At 44.5% G+C, this 24023-nt stretch overlaps 1 protein-coding gene across 3 annotated transcripts in view; it reads right to left on the reverse strand.

Moving 5' to 3' along the window:
• MINAR1 (membrane integral NOTCH2 associated receptor 1) overlaps positions 1–24023 on the reverse strand; it is a 50369-nt gene that overhangs the window by 15496 nt on the left and 10850 nt on the right. Inside the window, exon 1 of one of the 3 annotated variants that reach the window (XM_031587722.2) lies at positions 433–616. The exons of the other annotated variants lie outside the window; for them this stretch is intronic. The gene's annotated coding sequence lies outside the window, so the exon portion shown is untranslated. Of the gene's footprint in view, positions 1–432; positions 617–24023 lie in introns of those variants that run through there. 3 annotated transcript variants of the gene reach the window in all.

Genomic DNA, 24023 nt, shown 5'->3' on the forward strand with positions numbered 1-24023 from the left:
GATCAATTCAAACATGAGCCATTCATTCCATCTGTGCTCTACCTGCATTTCTGCATGGCAAACCTACAACCACACTAGACCTGACTTCATTCAGATGGGCTCCTCAACCCAGGGGGTGCAGAATCTCCAACAGGGGTTTGGGGGCCCAGGTTGGAGCTCACAGTATTGGTCACCTCTAGAGACAAAACAATCTGTGTGGAACTGTGCTCCACGCCAAAGTCATGGAGTTTCAAGATTTTTGAGTCTCCCCTTTCCAGGGAAGCCCAACAAAGAGGTGACACACCGGGGGCTTCCATTCTGCACCCCATATCTCCAACCTGTAGGGGTACCGGTGCTGAGGTCACCTCCCCCCCTCTAATCTCTGCATTCTCCCGACAGATGGGGACCACTTGTCCCCTACACCCCATCCCGCATGTCCCCCCTGATGCTCACCTGGGGCTCCGCCTGCCTCTTGCCAGGGAAGCGCAGCCGTCAGGGCTGCCCCTTCCTCTGCAGCAGCCGCTTCCCAGCCGGGAGGAGGAGGAAGAGGAGAAGGAGGAAGAGCCCGAAGCCCCAGCAGGATGCCATAGCGCCGGGCTGCGCTGACAAAGGCGGTAGCAGGTTGGCACGGGAGAAGGAGGAGGAGGGACAGGAGGAGGGAGGGGGCTGCACAAGCCGAGCCTCCCCGCGCCGCCTCCCGAGCCCGCAGCTGCAGGAGGGGGTTCGGCCCGGCGGGAGCCAGCGCTGCGGCACCGGAGCTCGGCGCCCGATCAGAGATGCTGCATCTTTTGGGCTTTATAAAATCCTTCTCACACGGTGGATTTCGCAGCCTCCCAGCGTCCAGCTTTCAGCCCCATTATGTCCTTCCCGCACCCCAAATCCATGCATTGAGTGTCTTGGTACAAAGGGGTGCAGGTGTGGTGGGGTATCTTCCCACTTGTGGCTCGATGCGGGGTACCTCGCTCCCCCCAGCATCCACGCCTTTGTGCCCGCCGGGCTGAGGCCACCACTGCCTCGTGGTGCTGTCCGTGGTACCGAACCACATCGCACGGGGGTTGGGGGCCCCGGTACCCAACCTCGTCTCACAGAGGGACGGTGGCCCCGGTTGGGATGGGGTCACTGGCACAGGGAATGGCGGCACAGGGCAATCAGCACCTCGGCTGTTGCGTGATACACGTGCAACACCGAGGCACTCTCACTTGCCAGAGCTCATCCAGCATCAGGGCATCATTCCATTGCTGATGGTCAATTTGCTGTGCCACCCAGGAAATACTGCAGAGAGTTTTTAATAGAGGTGTTGCTAGGTGGATAAAGCCTCATATTTCATCTCATATCTTCAGGAGGTGAAACGTCACGTTTTCTCTCCTAAATGAATCCAAAGGACTGCATGCCCTGGACATCTGCCTCTTACTTACTGTGACAAACTTGGGTACAGATAACTCTGCTTTTCTGGAAAAAACAGGGGGTCTGGAGTGGGTTTTTGTCTGAAACCCACTGATATGCAAAGTCCTTCCACTGACTTTGAAAAAAATTGCTTATGATTCAGTGTACATATATATATATATACATACATACACATAAATATAATACATTGAAGAAAAGGGTAAACATCACACTGAGTGACATGGTTCAGCAGTATGGTGGTGATGGGATGATGACCTTTAGGGGTCTTTCCCATATTTGTGATTCTCCCTCCCTCTCCGATATAAAGACACATCCATGCAACAACTAATAAAAGAAGAAAAGGTAAACATGGATATTGGCAAATGGGAAGAGTTTGTACTGAATTTATTCTTACCCACCACTTCACAGAAACGAAAGAGGCAGTGTCCTTGAGCCCCCTTTTCCATGATTCTCTCCGAGAGTTCTCTGCTCTAAGTAGGCACTTAGTTGTAAATTGCATGCTTGGATGACTTCAGCCCTGTACCACATCTTGTAGAGCATGCCTTCAGGTCACCAGAATTCACCGCAAAGCTCTCCATGTCCTTCAGAACTGCAAATACTAAGAAGGCAGAAGCAAACCCAGGCTGCAGCCGGAGCACAGTTTGAGCTCTTCCTGTTGTTCCCTCACTTCTCCCTCAGCACACAGAAGTTATGTATAATTGATAGCAAGGCTTTCACTAGCTATCTGTGACCAGTAGCAGATATTAGGGGTTACCTGCAAAAACTTATTTGAAACAGTGAAATACTGCAGCTGGTTTCACCCAGACACAGTGGTGTGTCCTGAACTGAAGGCAGTTCTGAAGAGAAGAGGGTTGAAACGTGCAGCAGAGATGCCCCCCAACAGGGAACTCCCAAACAGCCCAGGATGCTGCAGGGAACTGCATCCCCCACTTTCCCATCTGGACACCAAAGGCCCCAGTCCTCACCCCTCTAACCCCAGCCAGATTAGGCAGCAGCTTCAGTGGGGATCTCATCCCAGGGGTGAGCATCATAGCAGCTCTCCCTGTCCCCATTCCAATTTTAGCACCATCATCACTGTTTCCCCTCCCCACCTTTCCTTGACGTCTGCACTTTCTTTTCCACATTCCTTTTCCCTTTCATCTCTTTCCTTCAGTTGCTGGCACATTTTTCTTGTCTAACTCCTTCACAGCCTCTACCTTCCCCCCAGACTCTCATCCTCCCCGTTCAGCCTCTCCTCCCAGGTTTAGGGATGGTGACATCCCCTCAAGCCAAGGCTGCACATATCTGCCCTCCTCATGTTTCAGGAGATCTCAGGAACCCCTAAATCATTTCCTGATGAATCTCTTTTTGAGAGTTAAAAGATAATTCTGTGATTTCGACATAATAAATTTCATTTTGCCTTGGCCCTGACCTGGCTGCTTTCCTCCCTATCAGAGTCCGGGCGGAACATTTGTGTCTCTCAGAGGTTAAGACAAATTCCTAAACTTCCTGCTTTGTTAAATAGCACTTAGCAATAAGCAGCCTGCAGTTTGCTATTTTTATCGAGCACTCCACGTTTGCACTCCCTCAGATATCTCAGTAGGGTACCAATATTGCTTAAGTTGGCTTCTGTGGCCAGCATGCAGTGCGTGATTGATAATGGGCAAACATCGTGTTCAGCTAAACAGGTTTCGGCACAGGATCACTTTAAATATAGCAACAACAAAAAACAGTCTGTTGAGCAGCATCCACCCATACCAGATGTACTGACTGGAGATTATGCCAAGTGTTCAAAGCAGAACACTTGACACCAATCCTAGACAGAAGCGAGTTTTACCCCTAAAATACTTACAAACAAAAAGAATGGAAAATCTGAAGCACAATGGATAACAAAACAATTCTGTGAGCATTGACTTAAATTTTAAAATGAATTTCAGGATGGATATCAGGAAAAATCTCTTCTCAGAAAGAATGGCATTGCACTGGAATGAGCTGCCCAAGGAGGTGGTGGAGTCACCACTCCTGAAGGCTCTGAAGAACTGTGGAGTTGTGGCACTGAGGGTCATGGTTTGTGGGCACGATGGGAGTGAGCTGCTGGTTGGACTATGTGAGTTTAGTAGTCTTTTCCAACCCTAATGATTCTATGGTTCCTTCTGTTTTGAAGAATTCCTTTCCAGGGGGATTGGAACAACTACCTGTGCTGGTGTAAGTGCCCATCAGAAACAAGCCCCCAGAGCAGCCTAATAATGTATGTTCAAGCATTCATAAAACAAACCTTTAAGACCATGTACAAAAACACAGATGACTGAAGTGGTCACAAGCTGATACACCTGAGACCAGAAACTTCACATTTAAGCCTGTGTGACCAAGTGAAGCATACCCACAACAACTCAAGTCTCTGTATTCATGACTGCTATGTTATAAATGAGCCTTCACCTGAACTCTTTAGTTCAAGCTTTTTCTGAATGCATCATTAACCACAAGCAACAGATTCAGGCACTTCTCAGGAGCAGCACACTCAGACTCCCTTCCTTGAGTGAGCACACACAAAAACACAGATACAACTTGGTTTAGGGAGAAAAAGGAAGAGATAATTAAGAACTATGTTTCCAACAGAGCTCCTAGGAGGAAAGGAGCGTCATACCGTGCTGGAAGGCTACACAGATGGAGTCAGCGTGGCTCATGCTCACCTGAGCTCAGGTTTCACTCTGTTTCAGCACTGCTCCCTCCCGATGTGACAGGTGACCACCTGTCTGCTCTGCAAGATGGCCATGGCCACAGCTTAGCAGCAGGCTGTGCACGGCCATGGGTTGGAGCTGAGGACATATTTGTACCACATGAGCTCTGGGGAAGCTGTTTCCTTCCAAACCACACATCAGAGAGGTGAAGGTTTTTCCAAGCTGTGCAAAGTGCGTGCTGATTTCTTGCAAGTTCAGGTGAATCCTCCATGCAATCTGTCTCTCTGTTTGTTACTGGCTCATCCCCAAGTCTTACTGGTCAAGGTTTTATAGAGGAAAAATAAAAATTACCCTCCCTCAAGAGGGAAATGCTGAAGGAATACCTTTCACCTCCAGCAATGTTCTGGGATGAAGGCAGCCTTGCCTCGAGCCCTGGCACTGCTTCCCTAACTCATTGGCACAGTCTGCCCAGGGAGGTGGCAGGTTCACCGTCCCAGAGGTCTTCAAGAAATAGGGAGTTGTAGCACTGAGGGACATGGTTAGCAAGCGTGATTGAACTAGGTGATCTCAGAATCATTAAGGTTGGAAAAGAGCACTAAGTACCCACTGAAACCTGGAGGTCTTCTAGATGTATCATCAGGCATCAGCTTGCCCCCACTGACAGCAAGGTAACGTACAACAGTCCTTAAACCTCTCATGGACACCAAGGAATTCACAAGCGCTTTGCTTTTACCACTCTGAGTAATTATTTACTGGGATGGCCTTTTTTTGAAAGCCTCTTAAAATGCCTATCCTGATTTTAGGGCAGGCAGAGACTATTATCTCATCAGCCTGCAGAATAACAGTCCATAGCATTTCATCCAATAATCACCATGCTTAGCAGCCAGTATTTGATTAAAAATATCTTCCACAAAAACCTCAGCCTCCACAAAAGGCTATCATTGACCTCAGGGGTCGTCTGGTACTTGATCCTTCTTGGGTTTAAAAATGAAACTTTTATCACAGTTTCCCCTTGGATTTGAGAACCTTTGGAAGTTCAGCATCAACATCCAAACCCTCGTCCACCCTCAGCGTCCTCTCAGCTTTGTGTCCATAGTAACCCCAGTTGCCTCACACAAACATTGGGTACTGCCCTACTTGCTCCTTGCCCCTAATTTCAGCCTTGAGGTTTCAAAAATGAAGGAATAGCCTTTGTTTTTCATTGGCAAGTAAAGGACAGAAAATCCTATTTTCAAGGTGGACCCAAGGGCTCAGGGAAACACCAGTCACTGTAATGGAGAGGATTAATTCTGACTCCTTCCAGCAGATCAGATGTAGCATTTGTTTGCCTTTAGCTCTCACAATTGTCTCCCTGCTGTTTTAAGCTCTGGTTTCCCATCTCCCATGTGAGTTTTGCTCCAGGAAGCAATTATTTTGGGAGCAGCCCTAGAATCACTGTGTTCACATCTGACAGTGGGCAGGATGCACCTCCGCATAACCTCAGGCTTCTTTAGATCTACTTTAATTTCTATCTCCTTCCTCCATCTTTGCTGTGAGAATAAAATTCATGTATCAACCAGATGCTCCAAGGTTCTCACAAATTAAACAGTATAGAGGGTAGAACCAAAAGGAAGACAGAATGCAACTGCTGTACAGGTTGCAAGGTCAGGTTCCTTGGAAGGGGACATTTATGGAAGAACCATCCCACAGGTTTTGGCCCAAATCTCTGTACCTTTCACTGCTCCTAGTACCCATTCCTTTGAGCTACATCTCCAAGAATTCTCATCCTCTTGTATTCTTTTTCCTCGTAACAGCCCTGCTGTGGGTCACTGGATCATTCACATCAAATAACGTATGGCATAAATAAGATGCATCACAACAACTTTCTTCTATTAGCCAGGAAATCATGCTTCCTCATGCTGAGAAAAATGGCAGATGAAAGACAAATGACCCACATGGATCACAATAACTTAAATTACATTATGGAGACAGTAAACTGCTGGTGACACATCCTGTATGAGCCTCTTTAACCACAATAAATAGATTGAAACCTTCCTAGCATTTAATCTTTTCTCCCATTGACTATGAGCAGGTCAGAGAGAAAAATAATCTCTTCCTTCTACATCTCTACTGAATTTAATTAGTTATTCCAAGTCCATACAAATACATTCTCTTGCAGTATCTGACAGATTTACACACATGCTCAAGCCTAGATCTTCTACAACTGCTTTATTAGAGGGGACCGTGTAGAACCACATCTGATATGGCAGTTTTTACAGGATTTATTTAGAATATGGGGAAATTTTAATACTTAAAGAGAGAAACGATGAGAATAGTTTAATTTCTTCCCATAGCTGATTGCTCTGGTTTTGCTCTTTAATGGCTTATACCAGCTTCACTTTTGGCACTCTATAATGCTTTGGGTTTTGTTTGTTTGTTTTTTATCCCCCCTTAGATGAAAACTGTCCCCTGGGAATGCATTTCTACAATGTTCCCTAAGATGTCTGCTGCTGCCTCTCCACAGTGACCAGACCTTGCATCAGTGGGATCCATCTGATCTGTTGCAGAGGTGCCCTTGTTTCTGCACTCTGGCAGGGCATGCCAGACTCTGCATCAGAGGATAAGAAGGTAATTGATCCCACAGAGGAAAAGGAAGAGCCTGAGGCCAGAGACAGAGACACAGACTGGAGGAAGGCAACGTTTATGCTTTTACGTAAATCAATAGTACCCAGAAGAAGTGGCTTTTACTGTGGAGCTATTTGCTCAACATCAGGCAAGGCTCAGATCTGGAAAGGAGTTTGGCAACTCCTGTGGGTAAGAAAGCACCTACAGACTGTGCTTAGAAAGTGCAGAAAACTCAGAGAAGACACCTTGAATTGACTGCATCCGCAGATAGGCACGAGGGGCAGCAGCAATCTTCCTGCTCCAAGTAGGGGCCTTTGGGGTGGTGGGTATTTGTCCACTTTATTTTAGCTCCAGTGGTAGGTAGCACTATGTGAATTTATCATGGCCAAGTAGTCACTAATAAAGTGTCCCAGGTTAGAGCAATAGTGATTTTCCTGTCAAAACCAAACTAAGTAATAGATAAATAGCACAGATCCTTTCTTGCTCTGAAGTCGGGAGGACCCACGGTGCAAGAACACAGCACAAACAAACATGAACAATTTGCAAATAGCTTTCTCTCCTCTAATGGCACTCCCCCTCTAACTTCCCTTTCAGTATGACTTGTGGAGGTAACAGCTATCGATTTACAACTATTTTGACCAGGAGTGTTGCTGCAGAAACAGCAGAAATCTCATCAGGTCGCTGTCAGCTAATCTGACCACACAGCACAGGCACAAACAATTAACACCAAGAACTGACTGCTGGGCTCATCATTACCCAAAAGTATAAGGTCCTCTGAGGACTTGACTTCACATTCAGGTACAGTTCAGAATATAAAAGCTGCACCTGAGTAATACGTACCTGCAGGGGTGCTTTCACAGAGTACAGAGCTATAAGCACAGGACCTGCAAACATGTTTTCCATTGACTGGAGCGTACAACATCTTATTTATCACTAGTCAATTGATGACCAAACTCACCCAGCAAACTCATAAAAGCATTAGTTTGTATTTGTTGTTCACATTCAGAGACATTATATATCAAAAAGGTCAATGCTTCCCAACTAATTCAATTATAATGCAGCCATCTATCACACCAGCTCAGCTAAGACCACATTAACTTGCAGTTTTTGGAGAATGATAGAAGTTGGAGAGTACAAACAGGATATTCCACCTTCATGACAAACCTCTCTGCAGCCACTCTTTGCTCAATGCTTCCTATCATATCTGAACTGCTTCTTCCTGCAGGAGCCACAGTGGTTGAATATATTGAGACAAAGCTGCAACCTGAAGTTCAGCTAACTGCACACAGCCTGAAAAACGGAGGTGCCCAAGAATGTTTTATTTATCTGAGTTTGTTATTGCAGGTGTGGCAACTGAGATTCATTTGTTGGTCTTTTTCAGCAGATTTCATCACAGAATGAACCTGTCTCATTAATGCTCTCATTAATTACTCCTAGACAGAGCAGGGAGATGCTAATTCACTCAGTGGCATTAGGCACCACAGAAGGGTGTTACTGCCTTTGTAGGGCACTGAACAGGGTGAGCATTGCTGGGAAGGTGCAGAAACAGAGAAGTCACAGCCCCACATGGGCTGCTGTGTTCAGCAACACCCAGCTCAGAGCCAGGATAAAGTCACTGAGCACACAAACCCTGTGACACCTCTGAACTCAGAGAGCTCTCTGAGCCTCCACTCAACTCACACCACTCACAGAACCTCCAAGAGACTCCTGTTTTCTCCTTTACAAGGCTGTTGTTTCCCACCCCAACAGCCAGGAGGGACCACAGAGCATCCCCGCACCCCTTCCTCACTGCACTCTACTATCACCCAGCAAACCAGCACCAAGACCAGGGGTCATTCCCAGCCCCAGAGATGGGAATGCTGGGGCTGGAAATGTGCTCCTCCCATGGAAATTTCCCATTTCATTTTGTTTTGTTGGATCTCAACACAGCACACTCAGGCTAGCTGTTTGCACACTGCCTCCCCATCAGATAATATATTCCAGCATCTTCCCCGAGTCATTTCTTTCTCAGGGCAAATACATCATTTTCTCGAGTATTTTTACATTACAGCAGCAGAGCTGATTTGATGGCATACAACTAACGCAAGGCTTTGCTTTTACATTTTGTTGCAATCTGCAAGGAAATTAGATAGAGGGCTCCTGAGATGTATGCATTCTAAGTCTCTGTATCACACTGGAAAGTGTCAAATGATCTAGCAATAAACGAGTAGAAGCCAGCAGCAGAGACTTAAGTGTATACAGTTATTTCAATGAGTGGGGCAATAGCAACATCATTCTCATCGCTCTTGCTTCATGTCATGCATGAGAACTCCCCTGCATACCCAAATGAGCTCACACACCCCTTCTGTGCAAATAGGAAACGCGTTCCTCTACTCTGGACATCATCTCTTAGCTCATGTTGATTTTTATTCTGCAGGCTGATAACACCACTTTTGCCATCAACTTTATCTATATTTATACCAGCTGGAGTTATTCCCCATAACAGAGACCATTGCTGTTCTTTATAAATCTTATCAGGAAGATAAATCAAGAGTAACGTACATTTTTGTAGGCCTATGAATCCTCAACCAGCATTTATTCCCCGGTTTATGCAGATGAAGATGCTCCTCAATACGCTTCTACACACACAAGAAAAAAGTTACATGCTGTTCTATGAAGCCCAATGAATTGTAAATTGAAACCCTGTAGATTGTCTGTGTGTGAAGGCAGATTTTATATCCACACTGAACTCGTGGAAGAGTAACACATTCATTTTAATACTTACTGCTGGAACTTAAAGTGTTTTTTTTTCCTGGATCAAGGGAACTCGTAAGGAAAAACTGCTGTTGGGGGAAGGAAGGCTGCAGCCTTCCCCATTCCCCTCACGTGATGTAAAATATCTACTGAAGGGGAATATCTGTTCTTTACAGTAGGAAAAATAACAGAGTGACGCCCTTTGAAAGTGAATACACGTCATTCCAAACTGATGGTTTAGATTAAATATTAAAGATTAAATAAAGTCTCCGAAACAGAGCTTGATTTATGTAGTGCTGTGCCTTCAGAGAGGATTTGTGGAAGCAGGAACTCACGCTATTGTTCTTTGTAGAAAGAAGAGCAAAATCAATTTTTACAAAGCAAGATTATTTTGGGAGTCAGCTTATCAGAAATGCTGTATCTGGGACATCTGTTTTTCTCTCCCCCATCCTTCCTTTCATTTCTGGTGACTCCAGAGAAGACTGAACGGCACCCAGAGCCTGCCCAGAACTGGGTTACATATTACTGCTTTTATCAATGCGAGTACATTGGGTTTTACTGCAGTCTCACCCATTTCCAGAAGAGTTACTTCTCACCAAACTCCAGACTCCTATACAAATAGGGTGAGACTATATTAGTTAGGAGCCCAGGGCCCCAGTTCCAAACACAACACTGGCACAGGATGGTTCTTATTGGGTTCCAGGCTCCTGAAGCCTCCTGCCCTCCTCCTCTGGAAAGGATACTAGGAAAAAATGCTTATCAGAAGAGTGGCAATGCAGTGGCACAGGCTGCCCAGAGGGGTGGTGGAGTCCCTGGAGGTGTTTAAGGAAAAGGTAGATACAGCACTGAGCATGGGTGGGCTGATGGTTGGACTGGGTGACCTTAACAGCCTTTTCCAACCTCAGTAGCTCTATGCCATGGAGCATCTCACTCTGCCACACAACTCAAGCACAACTTGTCCTGGCCAGGGCAGGAGAGTTGCATCAGAGCCTTTCACAGGAAAGAGTTTTAGAATCATGAGAAAACAGCTGCAGAAGATAGGGAAAGTTCAAGATGAAAGTGGCAGGGAGAAATTGTGTGGGCTTGCAAGAAGTCACTGGAGGAATTCTGTTCTTAAACATGTCTGAAATCCCTCCAGAATGAAATGTTATTTTGTAGAAGGATGTTTTTATAGCCAGCACACAAGGATCAGTTGCCAGTGAAAGAGCACAGCAAAAGAAAATACTGAAAAACAATTGGAGATTGTACTAGTGCTTATCACACCAATCAGCAAACATTGGCCTCATTAACACAGCTGCACTTCAACTTAAACACAGTAAGAACGCAAATGGACTAAAGAAATGCACACAGGCATAATTAAATGGGTTCATTCCCACCTCCAGTCCACTCAGAGGGGTTTTCCCTCCTCCTGCCCTGCAAGTGAAGCCATCTGTAAAACTGATGTGGGAGCTTGCATCAGGACAGCAAACATCTGCAAAAGCCAGAAAACTCTCAGGTCAAGCTGGATTTGGCTCCCTGACTGCAAGCAATGAATGCAAACCCTGTTCTGTGTTGCACACCCACAGCAGGATGGGGGCAGAGCAAAGCATGGGCCAGGACCTTCAGCAAAGCCTCCAGCACATAATGTAGCCTGGATTTATGTCACACACACATGCTTTCTCCAAGCTCAAAAGACAGACTGTTCTTGCTCAGCAGTGTTTTTCCCCCATGTTATTTCCCAGTTGTTCTCAATGATTTACATGAAGTTAAAAGAGACAGGTTCCTCCATCCTCTTCCAAACAGTGTCCACTTTCACATGCACCTCATTTGGAAGAAGCTGTGTTTCCTTCTCCTCACTTTCCCCAGGCCTTCCTATTGACACCACTATTGCAGAAATTGCTAGGTTTTAATACCATCTATCCCAAATGGACTGGAGCTATTACACAGCTCAAGTTTCTTGTTTCCTGTAATCATTTAAAAACTGAATATCTGAATAATCTTTCTGAAGCTGTGTGAAGTGCTGTTAGATAAAAGGGATTTTATCAGGGCAGAGATGGACCTCTTGCCATGCATTCCTGTATACCCTCCTGGATGCTCACAGGTGCAGACAGTGACAGATGAAAACATACAAATCCAACCTTCCTAAGCAAACCAACCCAAAGCTTCACTTGGCCTGCATCAGGTGAGGAACCCACAACCCTCATTTTATACAGAAAATCCCTCAGCCTAGACTCCCAGACTTTGAGACAGAACCCACCAGCTTTAAAGGTTAATTTCTAGGCACATATGTATGCTTATGGCTCAGCCAGCCTCATTATTAGCTTAGTAGGCTACAAAACTCTTAGTACATCTCGCCATGCTCTGCACTAGGACATTAAGCTGTAAGAATTTTCCTCTTGACACCAACATTTCATTATCTGCTTCTGTTGATTATTCAAATTGCATTAGATGTCGAGCCTTGCTAGATTCAAAGACCTCAGTGAGATGAAGGCAGTTATCTCCAGCACAGACAACACCAAGTGAGCACAACGCCACACCATCCCTCAGGATAATAAGCAGGGGATATGATATGAAGTATACCAATGCCTGTCCCCCATTCCCTCCTGAAGATGCTCCATAGCAGAAATATTTGATCAGTCAGACAAAAACAATAGAAAAAAGCTTTCACAGAAAAATAAATAAATAAAATTGGAGATTGCCTAATTATTCTCTCAACTAACAGTCTTAACCTCATTTTCTCCTGCTAAGTGAATATCCTATGTGATTTCTGTGCTAAAAGCAGCTGAATGTCAAAGACATTGATCTTGGCTCCAACCTTTGTTTTTATAGGGTTTGCATCTACCCTGTTTTGGCACTGTGCTATTGGTTTCTATTAGTGTCGAAGTGCCATTTTCTGTTTTGTTTGTGCTTGCTCACAGCCCAGTCCTTCGGAGGGCAAACACCAGCCTGGGTACATGGGGAAGCTAAGCTGTCATGGGAAGAGATGCTCCACCTGCCCTACAGCATCCTTCTCTTCCCAATGCTTCTATGTTACCACCTGGAGGGGGGGGGGAAAATGATTTCCACATGGATTCACCACCTCATTTCTGTTCTGAAATCACCATGGACTCTGCCATGGGGTTCTGCCCACTGGCAAAGTGTGACCACCCAATGCTGGCAGTGATGGGGAAGCAGCAGGAGCTGCAGCTGCACCCTTCTGACTCGGAACCACAGGGTCACTGTGAAGACAGTTCTCCTTAGCTTTGCCCTGCACAAACCACAGGATCATTAGATTTAAAGCTTATCTCTGACTTCTTGTAATAAACTACTTCTACATTCAGAGCATCGTCATCCTTTCATTTCTGTTTCCTTCTCCCACAGTGCTGGATGCTGCCTCCAGCTCCCTGCACGCCCTCCAGAACACGAGTACGAAGCATTTGCTGTCCCCTCGCGATGATACACTGCGAAAAGGCACATTAATCACAGAGCCCACATTCATTTATTCACAGCATTATAAACACAAAGAAGTTCTTTTGTTTTGAAGGTTTGTTTCCTTAACAAATGAAGGTGGAGGTGCCGAAAAAGAAAGGAGAAGGAAATAAAAGAGCTACATCAAAATACTAAATGTGGGAGAATATCAAGACAATGTACTCACAGATTTCTTGCCAAAATATTTGAAGGACTCCTATATCTGAAACCAGGACAGAATAGTAGGAGCAGAAGTGTTCAATCAATGTGCTTAACAATTAAAAACTAAATAAAAGATGAAAAGAAGCTCTGACTGAAGAGATTTATCTGCAGTCCCAAGGAGTTCCTGCTAACCAGCAGAGTGCTTGTAAGGAGAAATTTCTTCTCCAAAAGACCAGTGATGCAGTGGCACAGCTGCCCAGGAATGGTGACTCTACCACCTCCCTAGAGCTGCTCAAGAACGGTGGGGATGTGGCACTGAGGGATGTGGTCTGTGGGCATGGTGGGGTGGGTTGAAGTTGGACTGGATGATCTTGGAGCCATTCAGGTTGGAAAAGACCACTATGACAATTATGCCCCAAGCCCACAGCACTCATCTGAAGTTCAGCAGATGGAGAGAGGCTTTCTGGTGCTTGCCTTCATCCACAAACTTTAACATGGGGGAAATGACTTCTGCAGCTGCTTAACTTCAGGGGAAGGGATGAGTGTGGTGCTGGCAGGGCTACTTTGTGAGCATCTCCCACAATTATAAAACATGATATTGGCAAAAACGCCATTTGCAGGAAGGGTGATCACTCTCAAAACCTAATTAAGCCTTGCCTACAACTAAATGTCAGAGCAAAGTAAAGGCGTCTGCTCCAATTTTGTCAAGAGCCTTCCAGCATTTCCAGAACAGACAGTTTGATTTTTGACAGAACCGTGATGCGTGAAGTCAAGGCTCGCCTGCAAACTGCAGATGATGAAGACATGATTAAGGGAATAAAAATCACTGCTGGAGACGGTGGTCTTAATTAGCTCCCACCCTTTGAATGCTTGCCTGTATTAACTCTGCTCTACGGCCATCTCAAGTGGGCACAATCCTGAGCTGCCAGCAATTTCCTGTAACACCCAGAAAACACAGTAACCTATAAAGCAGGAGGTGGATGCAAGTTATTAAGTCTTCCAAACCCCTTGCTCAAATTCCAAGCCGGCCATTATTTTGTAGTTAATCTTCTGTCCATTTGTAGTGATGAGGGAGACAGATGTTTAATTAGTTTTAACAAAAAAATTCCATTAAAAATTGCCTTGCTTCTACTGAGCTAGATTTATAACCTGTGTAGACAGCACTGAAAAGCCAGAGAAAAATATTCCATGGGGAACCCAAGAAAATGTGCATCTCGGAACATTTTCTCCTGCACTCAGGGACCTCCAAGGTCTGCGGAATTGGAGAGAGAAAAACACGTGCATTTTTCAGCTGTCACCATCACTTATTCACTTAACAAAGGAAAAAGAAAAGCCTAATTACTCATGGGTCCCTTTTTAATTTGCAGGGTTAGCGATGTTTAAAAAAAAAAAAAAGAAAAAATAAAAGAAAAACACACTGATGAATTACCCCCGTGCTTACAGCAATAAAAAGAAAGCAGTGTTTCTGAGCAGCCATGTCCAGAAAAGAGTGCTGTAGGATTGCAGCCCACCCAGCTGCTCCAGTCTTGTGCTCCCAGCAGCCTTTGTTTACAAGATATTAAGCAGTGTTTTGCTCAGGGATCAGTTTCAATGCTACTCTGTCCAAACAATCTCATCAAGGCCACTGGTTTGCTCAACCTCCCTGTGCACCACTTCCTTAGCATTCCAGATTCAGCAAGCAAAGGTTTTAACCTTTATTTCTTTATGCTGAATTAAAAAAGCACTTTTTTCCTTCTCCTCCCCCCTCCCCCCATTCCTCATCTTCCTCCTTTCTTCCATATTCTATTCATAGATTATAGGCCCTTTAATAGAACTTAATAGGCCCCTTCCATCACAACCCCCCAGCTAGAACAGGAAAACCCTTCCCATGCAGGCAAGCTGTCATTAACAAATAACTACAAGCGATTTCAAGCTAACACTTTTCAGACTACTTACTACCATTCTTTGGAGTGCAGAGATATCTCTGGTCCTGGTTATTTCTGCCCTTTGGACCTTCTGGTTCCCCACACCACACTTGGGACAGCAGACCCATCCCAAGCAGGCTGCTAGTATGCATTTCCCTTTGTAGTTTGCTTACCTCTTCTAATTAACACTACGAGACTTGATGCTCTCCCTTAACCTATAAAGCCCTAGCACACACAGTCACATCAAACCCTTCAATTAAATATTTGCAAATACCAATCAAGACAAATCTGAGGGCCCTGCACAGTCACATCAGTGCAAATTGGGTGTAGATATAGAGCTGATAGGGAGCTGAAAGGACTTCTTTTGATCACAAATAAAAGCCTGTGAACACAATGACTTTCAGGCTGCATACTCCTGTTTTCTCATATGAAAGGAAAAGAAAATACGAAAAGAAACTGCAAGCATTTCTTTCAGGGCAGATTTCAGCCTTGTACTAAATTGAATCTTTTTTCCTTCTTTAAACAACACTGTGCTGGGGGATAAAGAGAGCAACAAACTGCATTAGCAGGGGCCATTTTTTAAACTGCTGTTAAGAAAAGCAGGGCTTTTTGAATAAACAGAACCCTGTGTCTAGACTGAGCCTGAGAAGCATCCACTAAAACCACTGGAAGGGTCACAGGGCACACATGGATCTCCTGGCCTGAGCACCTGACCAGCTGTAGGTGCCCCTATTCACAGCAGGGGAGTTGGACCAGGTGGCCTTTAAGGGTCCCTTCCAACTCAAACGACCCTATGGTTCTACAGGAAGCGATGGCAATCTCAGAGCAGCCCTGGGAATTTCCTGCATCTTAGTCATTGCCTTTCAAGGGGCAGGTGGATTCCCATGGTGCTGTTTTTTCCCCTCCACATGAAGTAGGTGTCTGGGTTCCTGGGTATGGGGAGGGGGAAATAAAGACAAACCTCAACAGGGAAGAGTCATTGCACACTTCGCTCCCCTTGTGCTCTGCCTGCACAACCCCACCAGCTCCCATTGTCTCTTCAGTGCAGCATCCACCCCAGGGGCCTCCCACAAAGCAGGATGGAGTCAAGAATAAATATCACAGAATGGCTTAGGTTGGAAAGGGCCTTAAAGATCATTGAGCTCCATCCCCTTGCCATGGACAAGGTTGCCAACTACCAGACCACCTAGGGCCATCCAACCCTGCCTTGAATAGCTCCAGGGATGGCGCACCTACAACTTCTATGGACAAAATATCACTTGGTATGGTCCCAAAACTAACTGAACGCTTGAAGCTTCAATACGTACTCAGAGAGGTGGATTTTGAGCTCTGGGATTCAAAATGGATGACTAATACAAATGAGTTTATAGAAATGGAAATCACCCTCATCTGAAGTGGAAGTAAAACTCAGAGCTTAGCACAGTCAAGTCTGGGGAACTGGGTAATTTCTGAGGATAGCGATAATTAAAAAAGTAAATCTATCAAGGCAAAGATGGCAGCGGGTGCTAGGGAACAGCAAATGTAAAACAATGTTTAAGAAAAGCCCATTAATTCAATTGCAAATGTGTGCAAGATTTCCTGAACAACTTATGAAGGGAACAGTAATTAAAAGATATGGTGGTTAATGGAAAGTGGTATAAAAAGTAGCACGATTTACAAAGGGAAGCCGACAAATCCAGTATCTCTCTTTAGAAAGATAACTGGTTTTCAACAGGGGAAATATCGTAGATCTAATCTGTTTGGATATCTGTGAAGAACTTGGTAATAAACTGCTAGCATATCACCAATATTTCCCACTAAACTGTGTCCTTCAATACAATATCTAAACATTTCTTGAGCACCTGCAGGGTTGGTGACTCCACCACCTCCCTGGGCAGCCCCTTCCAGCATCTGATCACTCTCTCAGAAAAGAACTATTTCTAAACACCCAACCTGAATCTCCCGTGGGACAACTTGAGGCCATAAGGAGATCCATTCAGGATCTTCTTCCCACATATGGTTATGAAATCACCACTTTGGGAATAGTAATACTGTTCTTATAAAAATGACAACTCAGTTTTTGTATGGTTGCAAACAGATCCTTACTAGTGGCACACACGAGACCCTGCCCAGCTGATAATCACATCCTACTTGGCACTAACCAGTTGCCAGCACAATGTTTTCTCCATGTTTTGTTCTTGCCCTCCCATCTCTTACCTTAGATAAACATGAAAGGATTAAGGTCACTGCTGTTGTAGTTGGGTTTTTTTGCTTGTTTGGTTTTTTTATAGTAGATTAAATTCAATTTTCACATCTCTGATGCTTTATAAACCTACACGCAGAATGAGCTTGTTTCAAGGAGTGCAACAATTTCCTGCCCTTAGAAGCAGAATGTGACAGTGCTGCAAATCTCCTTTGTTTTTAAAATGTTTTGTAGGAATTTCACATCATAAAATATCATGCTTCTAATCTCCCCAGTCATGTAGTTCGTTCCACAATACAGAACAGTTTGGGAAAAGACACCTACCAGCAAGGAAGACTTTGGACCATCCTCCTGCCATCAAATGGAGGAGCTTACTGCATTTTTTATGACTATTTAACCAATACTATGCTGCAAACCCAACACCAATCTCTGCAGAAATGCCAGTGCACAAGTTCCCTCAGCCACGGGAAGATCTGATACCCTACAGGAATGACAATGGTCCAGGATGCAGCCAACCAGTGCTCAGAGATCTCTCAAAGCCATCCTCCTCTTGGCTTTCAGAAACACATACCCACCCGAGCTCTCCTTTCTGCCCCAACTATTTGCCCCACAAAGCATGATTTTCCCATTACTAGCAGTGGCAGTTCACCAGCATGAATGCATATGTATGGCAATTAAAGAAATAAAATCAGGGAAGGCTGCTCACACCAAGTGATGTGAGACTACTATAAAAATCTAATCAGGCTGCATGACCTCGTACAGCTCTCCACCCCAACCACAGCAAGCCAGAGTATTAAAAGGAAGTGATTTGAATACTACAGAGCAAAAACAATATAGAAAGCTGGCACATAATTTTCCTGTCCCCAGACCATAACGTAGCAGTGCTGCAAAGGTGCCTATTTTGGAAATATCACACAGGCACTTTCTGCCTCCATCCCAGCATGCTCTAATCAAAAGCATCCTGATCTCAGGTTCAGGAGCTATTTGCAAGAAAAGCCAACAGCACGCAAGCTATCAGGGAGATTGCTGAAGAGCAGAGTTCTGCACCAAGCAGGCTTTCTAGGACATCACCTACTCAAGGATGTGAATGATAATTTGGATTATTTCTACTTTCTGTGGTGTATGGCAGCAGCATCTTTCCACTACTTGAAGGAAGCTTATAAAAGCAGGAGGGGGACTGACTTTTCACACAGTCTGATAGGGCAAAGGAGAACAGATTTAAACCAGAAGCGGAGAGATATAGATTTGATGTTAGAAGAAATTCATTACTCAGAGGGTGGTATGGCACTGGAACAGATTGCCAAAGTTATTCCATCCCTGATCAAGGGCTCAAGGCTGGGTTGGATAAGGGACTGGGCAGCCCAAGCTGGTGGGTGGCAACCAGAACCATGGTAGGGGCTGGGACTGGATGAGTTTTAAGGTCCTCCCAACCCCAGCCCTTCTTGGATCATGGTGTGGTGAAGAATGCTGAGAGGAGGCTGGGGATGGAATGGTGCTCAACCCATTGGGAAGGCACCTATAAGAGCAGCCACATCAACAGTTGGACATTGGCTTGCCAATAGGCAACAGAAGTAGGTCCTGTCATGATGTAATTTGTAATCATTTAGCTGCTTTAAAGCAGCTCAGGCACGCACCAATTCACAGCTCTGCTTTCCCTGAGACTACAGGTTCAGCCACTGTGGAACAGAAATCAATGACAATGAGCCAGAGCTCACTTTTTATTGCAGGAATAATGAACAAACAGCCATTCCTTACAAAGGGCAACACCTACAATTGGAATCCTAGCAAGTTTAAAATATATGAACACAGCAAGCATCTGATCTTTTATGATAAGGGGGAGAATATAAATTTATTTCTGGAGGATATTTTGGTTTTTCATATCCCATCGTGAATATTTCAGAGAAAAATCAAATCAGTTCACATTACCACACATGTATCAGATCATACCAAGATACCATTCAGAAGGTAACCAAATAAAGTTTTTAATCTTAGATAACACTCAATAAGTAGAAGTCTTTTCTCACCATTAAAAAAAAATGTCACTCCTGCTTAACAAGTGGCAGAGGCAATGACAGCTTTTGAAGAGATTGCAATATTAGGCTGGACACTATGACAGAGCTGACAGCACCTCCACACTGGTCTTCAGAGAAAAAAAATTTGATTGCAAAGTTCCAGTCTCACAGCATCTCAGGAGCTCACTGGGAGCCATCCATGTGTAGAGAGGCTCAGAAATGTATAGATGATTAAGTGTTATTTGCAGTTATATATTTCAAGAGACAAGAAAACTAACACCAATCTTTCACTATTTCACTCCAAGCCCTAATCAGCCACCACTGGAGCAGCACCACAAACATTTGCCTGGGGGTGTTTGTCCCCCTGCATTTTGGGGGGGGGTCTCAAAATCACCCAGGCCAAGGCCAGCCAGTCCAGGACTTCTTTGGACACCCCAGCTCCTGGCTTCAAAGCCAGCCCCTTCCTCCCTGCCAAACACCAGAACACCGCCCTTCTGAAGCCCAGCAACCCTGCCCAGTTGGGTGCTCAATAGATACAAAGCCCAGCTATGTCCCAGGAAATCCCTGCAGCCAGCATTACAATTGGTTGAGAATACTTAACAACCCAATTAGTTTCAAATGACCTGCTCTTAAGATGCAAGGCAAAAAATATTAAGTCAGGAGGAGTTCTCTTCTTTAATTAACTTCAGTGGAAAATAACTTTGTCAGATCAGGTATGGATATGTTTGCTTTGGTTCACTAGATTTCCTAATAAACACATTAGCCATAACTTACTATTCCAAGCTTAATTGTGCAGCTATAACAGAACTCAATAACACTGTTAACTCTTGCAAAGCTGCAGTTGCTCTCATTATCGCTCCCAGATGGCTGTGGTTGCCCTAGAGTGCAAGTAGCAGGGACCTCACCGACCCATGGCAGAGGCAGAAATGAGGATAGTAATACACACTTCAAGAAACACATCGTGGGGTTTCATGAATTCTTATTTCTATGAGCACAGCTTCTCAAGGAGAATAAAGAGTGGGCGAGGAAAAGCAACAGAGACACGAAGAACTCTGGTTTTGTGTGACAAAGTCACATTTCTATTTCTCCTGATAAGCTGAGCAGCAGCAATTTCTCCCTATATATAAATACAGAACACTGATTTGTGAGATGGACACACTCCTCTACAAGTATCCTTCAACCACTGCAGAAATTAACCTCAGCCAATCCATCATTCTGCTATCAGCATCTATCACTGTGTATTAACTCTGGTGACGGGACAAAGTTCAGATACAGGCCTCTAAACCCTGCCTGGTGCAAATGAGCTTACACAGCCCCAACTTCTGTCATCTCACAAGAAGAAATAATACCGACTACCTCCAGTTTAACGACAAGTGCAGACTGCATATTGCACATTTACAGGGTACCCTGGAGAAAGGTGGGAAGAAATGCACTGCTGATGAGTTATATAGAAGAGCTCCCAGCGCCTATTAGACCTCTAATATGATGTAGTCTATTAAGGGGAACACAGGATGAATTACTGTACTCCATTCATTTTACAAGCACCAGGCAAGAGGTTAGTGGATGGTAAGAAGTTCTCTGACTCAAATTCAATCAGACAGCAGGTAGCACACAGGTTTTCCAGTGCTGTTCCACCCATCATCACTTGAGAGGAGAAAAATGATCCTTGCTCAGCTGTGCTGATGGAGAATTATTATTGCCGTGCTGGGATGAGGGTATTTTCTTCCCAAAATAGGCTCTGATCTCCGGCTGAGTTCTTTCACTTTTGCATCTTCCCCAAAGCCAATCATTTCCCAAACCACCCATTGCACATACTTTCAAAGTGGTATAAATTTGTTCCACTCTTTGATAAACTCCATTTTGGCCTAAAAACAGTGGCAATTCCGCAAAGCAAAATAAATTTGACTTCTTTTGGTCAATGGAATGTATTGGTCATGGACAACATCTTCAGTTTTCTCTTTCCTCTTGGAATCACATCCTGTATGTGGCCTCACGTTGCTCAAAGCAGCTGTGTTTGGAAACGGTGGTTCAAGTGTGCCCAGGAGACAAAATTGCCCCAGACAGGCTGTAGAACCAAGGCATCCACAAGGTCCCTTTCAGGTTTCCCTGCTCTTTTATGAATGCTCTATATTAAAATGGTAAAAAATAGCATAAAAACAGCCTCCACTGTAACACAGCAAAGACTCAGAGAGCATCAATTCAGGTCAAGGGAAAGATTTAGAAGGACCAAGAGCACGGGAGCAGTCAGCAGCAAAATATTGCCAATTAACGTGAAAAGCGCACAAGATGTTCATTCTATTTAAGCTAGTTAAATACAGAGATTAAATGCTATGAACTATTAAATAAAATTAAAGCCAAAATTAACTGCCATGCATGTTACACTTAGCCTTATAATAGCTTATTAGCAATGCTCATCAAGAAGCATCACCTCAACACCAACCCCACGCTCTCCCATGTCCTGTCCCAGCACATGGGGTTGGAGCACACTCCTTGGGGGAGTCCAACCCCATCCAAGCCAGGAACAGCTGGCAATGGATCATAGCCAGCAACCATTGCCCAAACGATCAAGTGACGCAGCTCTTCACAGAGCAGCTTTCAAGTCTCCCTCTGCTTCCACATGCTCACTTAGTTAGCCACTAAAAATATATTGCTTGCCCCAGAGACCAAGAGGATTAAGTCACAGATTTTTCAAGATATGGCTTTTTATAGGAAAGGAATTTGGTAAGCATATGGAAATTAACAGGCTCTCCAAAAAGGTTTGCTAATTTTAAATGAAGACAGCTCTGCATCACCAGATGTTTATATGCACTGACTGAAGGCTTAATTGACAAGCAATAATTGCTTATTCTTCCCAATATATGGTGAATTACACTTCTCCCACTCAGCTCATAGCACTGATTAGAAGCCCACAGATGACAGGCAGAGCAATTCTGATGGAGTCATCTTGGAAAGAAGGAGCTGCACAAACTCCTGCACAGGAGCAATTCCTGCTGCCCTCAGGAGCACCATGGGAGCCATACTGAGCTTTGGCAGAAGCCCATGGCATTCATGAGGGCCGGGTTCCCAAAGATCTACTTAAAGCAAGACTGAGCCACAGAAACCAGCAAGTTCACAAAGTGAACTCTCCAGCCCAGGAGCAGCATTCCTAACAGGAAGGTGCAAAGGTGTCAGTGTTGAAGAAGAGGTCCTATACAAGACAACAAAACTTCCCCTTTATTAAGCACTGGTTTCAGTGCTCAAGCAAACGCATCAAGTGAGATGCACCATAGCAAGGCTTTACAAGTGCTCTCACAACCACCACCCACCATACAGCAGTGGGACATGGCTTGGTGGGCTTGGAGATGATGGGTTGATGATTGGACTAGATGATATTAGAGGTCTCTTCCAACCCTATGATTCAGTAATTTCAAAGGCTTTGGATAAGCCTATCACACTGCAGGAATATTTCCAACTCTTACCAGGTTAGAAGTTTCTTTGAAAGCCAAAGCAAGGATATTACAGTGCTCTTCATTTTCTAAATGTTCACTCTGTTTCAATGGAAAGAGTTTTAGCCTTTCTACATTTTCTGCTCTGGATACAGTCAATAATTGGCCTAGACTGGCTGATAAACAGTTAAATGTCTCCAGCTCCTTTTTCAGTTAAGGCTCTCTTGAAAACAACCTATATCATATTTAATGAACTTGAAGCAATTAGTGCTTATTCAGTAAGTTTCACTGGACTTAATTTTTGTTTTGTATGCAAACAGCATTTCTGATAGGTTCAAGTACAGTGTTTCTTAAAATTAAAAACTGCTGCTGGAAGATGTAATCTAGCATTTCCTTCAAACTAATGCCAAAGTTAATGAAAGCAATCTTGAAGTACGCTACTGTTCCAAAGAGCTCAAAATAAGAGATTGATAATAAGGCACATTCAGTAATAAGGCATTTTCACAGAGGTCCAGGGTTGAGTACCCAGTGAGGGAAGATGAAAAATGCCCCCAAGCATATTGGGTCTTCAGATATAGCCATATTGTCATGGAAAGGGCTGCTGAAGAGACACAGATGAAGGTAGAGAAGAGCTAACAAGACTCAAATGAATAGTCGCTCATCTGTCCTTCCCTCTTGCCTAAGGGAAGGAAGAGTCTGCAACAGCAGGAGAAGTGGTCCCAAGCAGCAGCAGAAGCCTTAGAAAGCCTTTAAATCCCCACATCTCTGATTTGCCTCCTGTGTTTCAGCAGTGGGTTTGCTGGGTGAGGATAGGGAATATTCCTACTTCGTCCCCTGAAGACAGGTCCTATTTCAGTGCCAATGACTTGGCAAGCACTGCTAAAGGCTTTGCAACTTGGGAAAACATCCCACATTAAACACTGCACCATCACAGGCTTCTGCTGTTTAAGTCAGGGAGATGAGACAAGAACAGAGAAAAGCTGTGAGGCTGAATTGCATCTTTGAGGAATTTCTAGGGCTCCAGCAGTGATGCCCAATTAACACAAACAACCAGTGCCAAGAGCTCTCCCAAAGCACTAGGCACAGATTACTTTGCAAAACACAGACATCAGCTTACCATTTTCACATACTGTGCTCTCCAGAGGTTCTACTGCATATCACCAAGGAGATGCTTTTCCTTAATCTATTACTATAGGCTACAGGCCTAGAAGAAATACAATGAAAAGGAGAAAAATGAGGATAACCTAAAGAAAAAACATCTGCTCCTGTTCTCAAGAAAACAGACGGCTCATCCATCACCCAAGAATTAAGCAGGAATGGTTGTTCAATTTGGTGGCTGTTGCTGTACCACCCCAATAAACATGGGAATTTAGCCAGGATTCATTCATTCTATGTGCTACTGAGTGTTGTTTGATACATGATTGGATGGAAAATATTGAGAACCATTGAGTGCTTCTGCAGTGATACTCCAATCGATACTCAGGAAAATGTGTTACTACCCATGTTTAAGCCAAACTTTAACATGGCAAAGCTTG

This window comes from Phasianus colchicus, chromosome 12 (assembly GCF_987193195.1).
Source record: "Phasianus colchicus chromosome 12, bPhaCol1.hap1.1, whole genome shotgun sequence".
Taxonomy (NCBI): Eukaryota; Metazoa; Chordata; class Aves; order Galliformes; family Phasianidae; genus Phasianus; species Phasianus colchicus.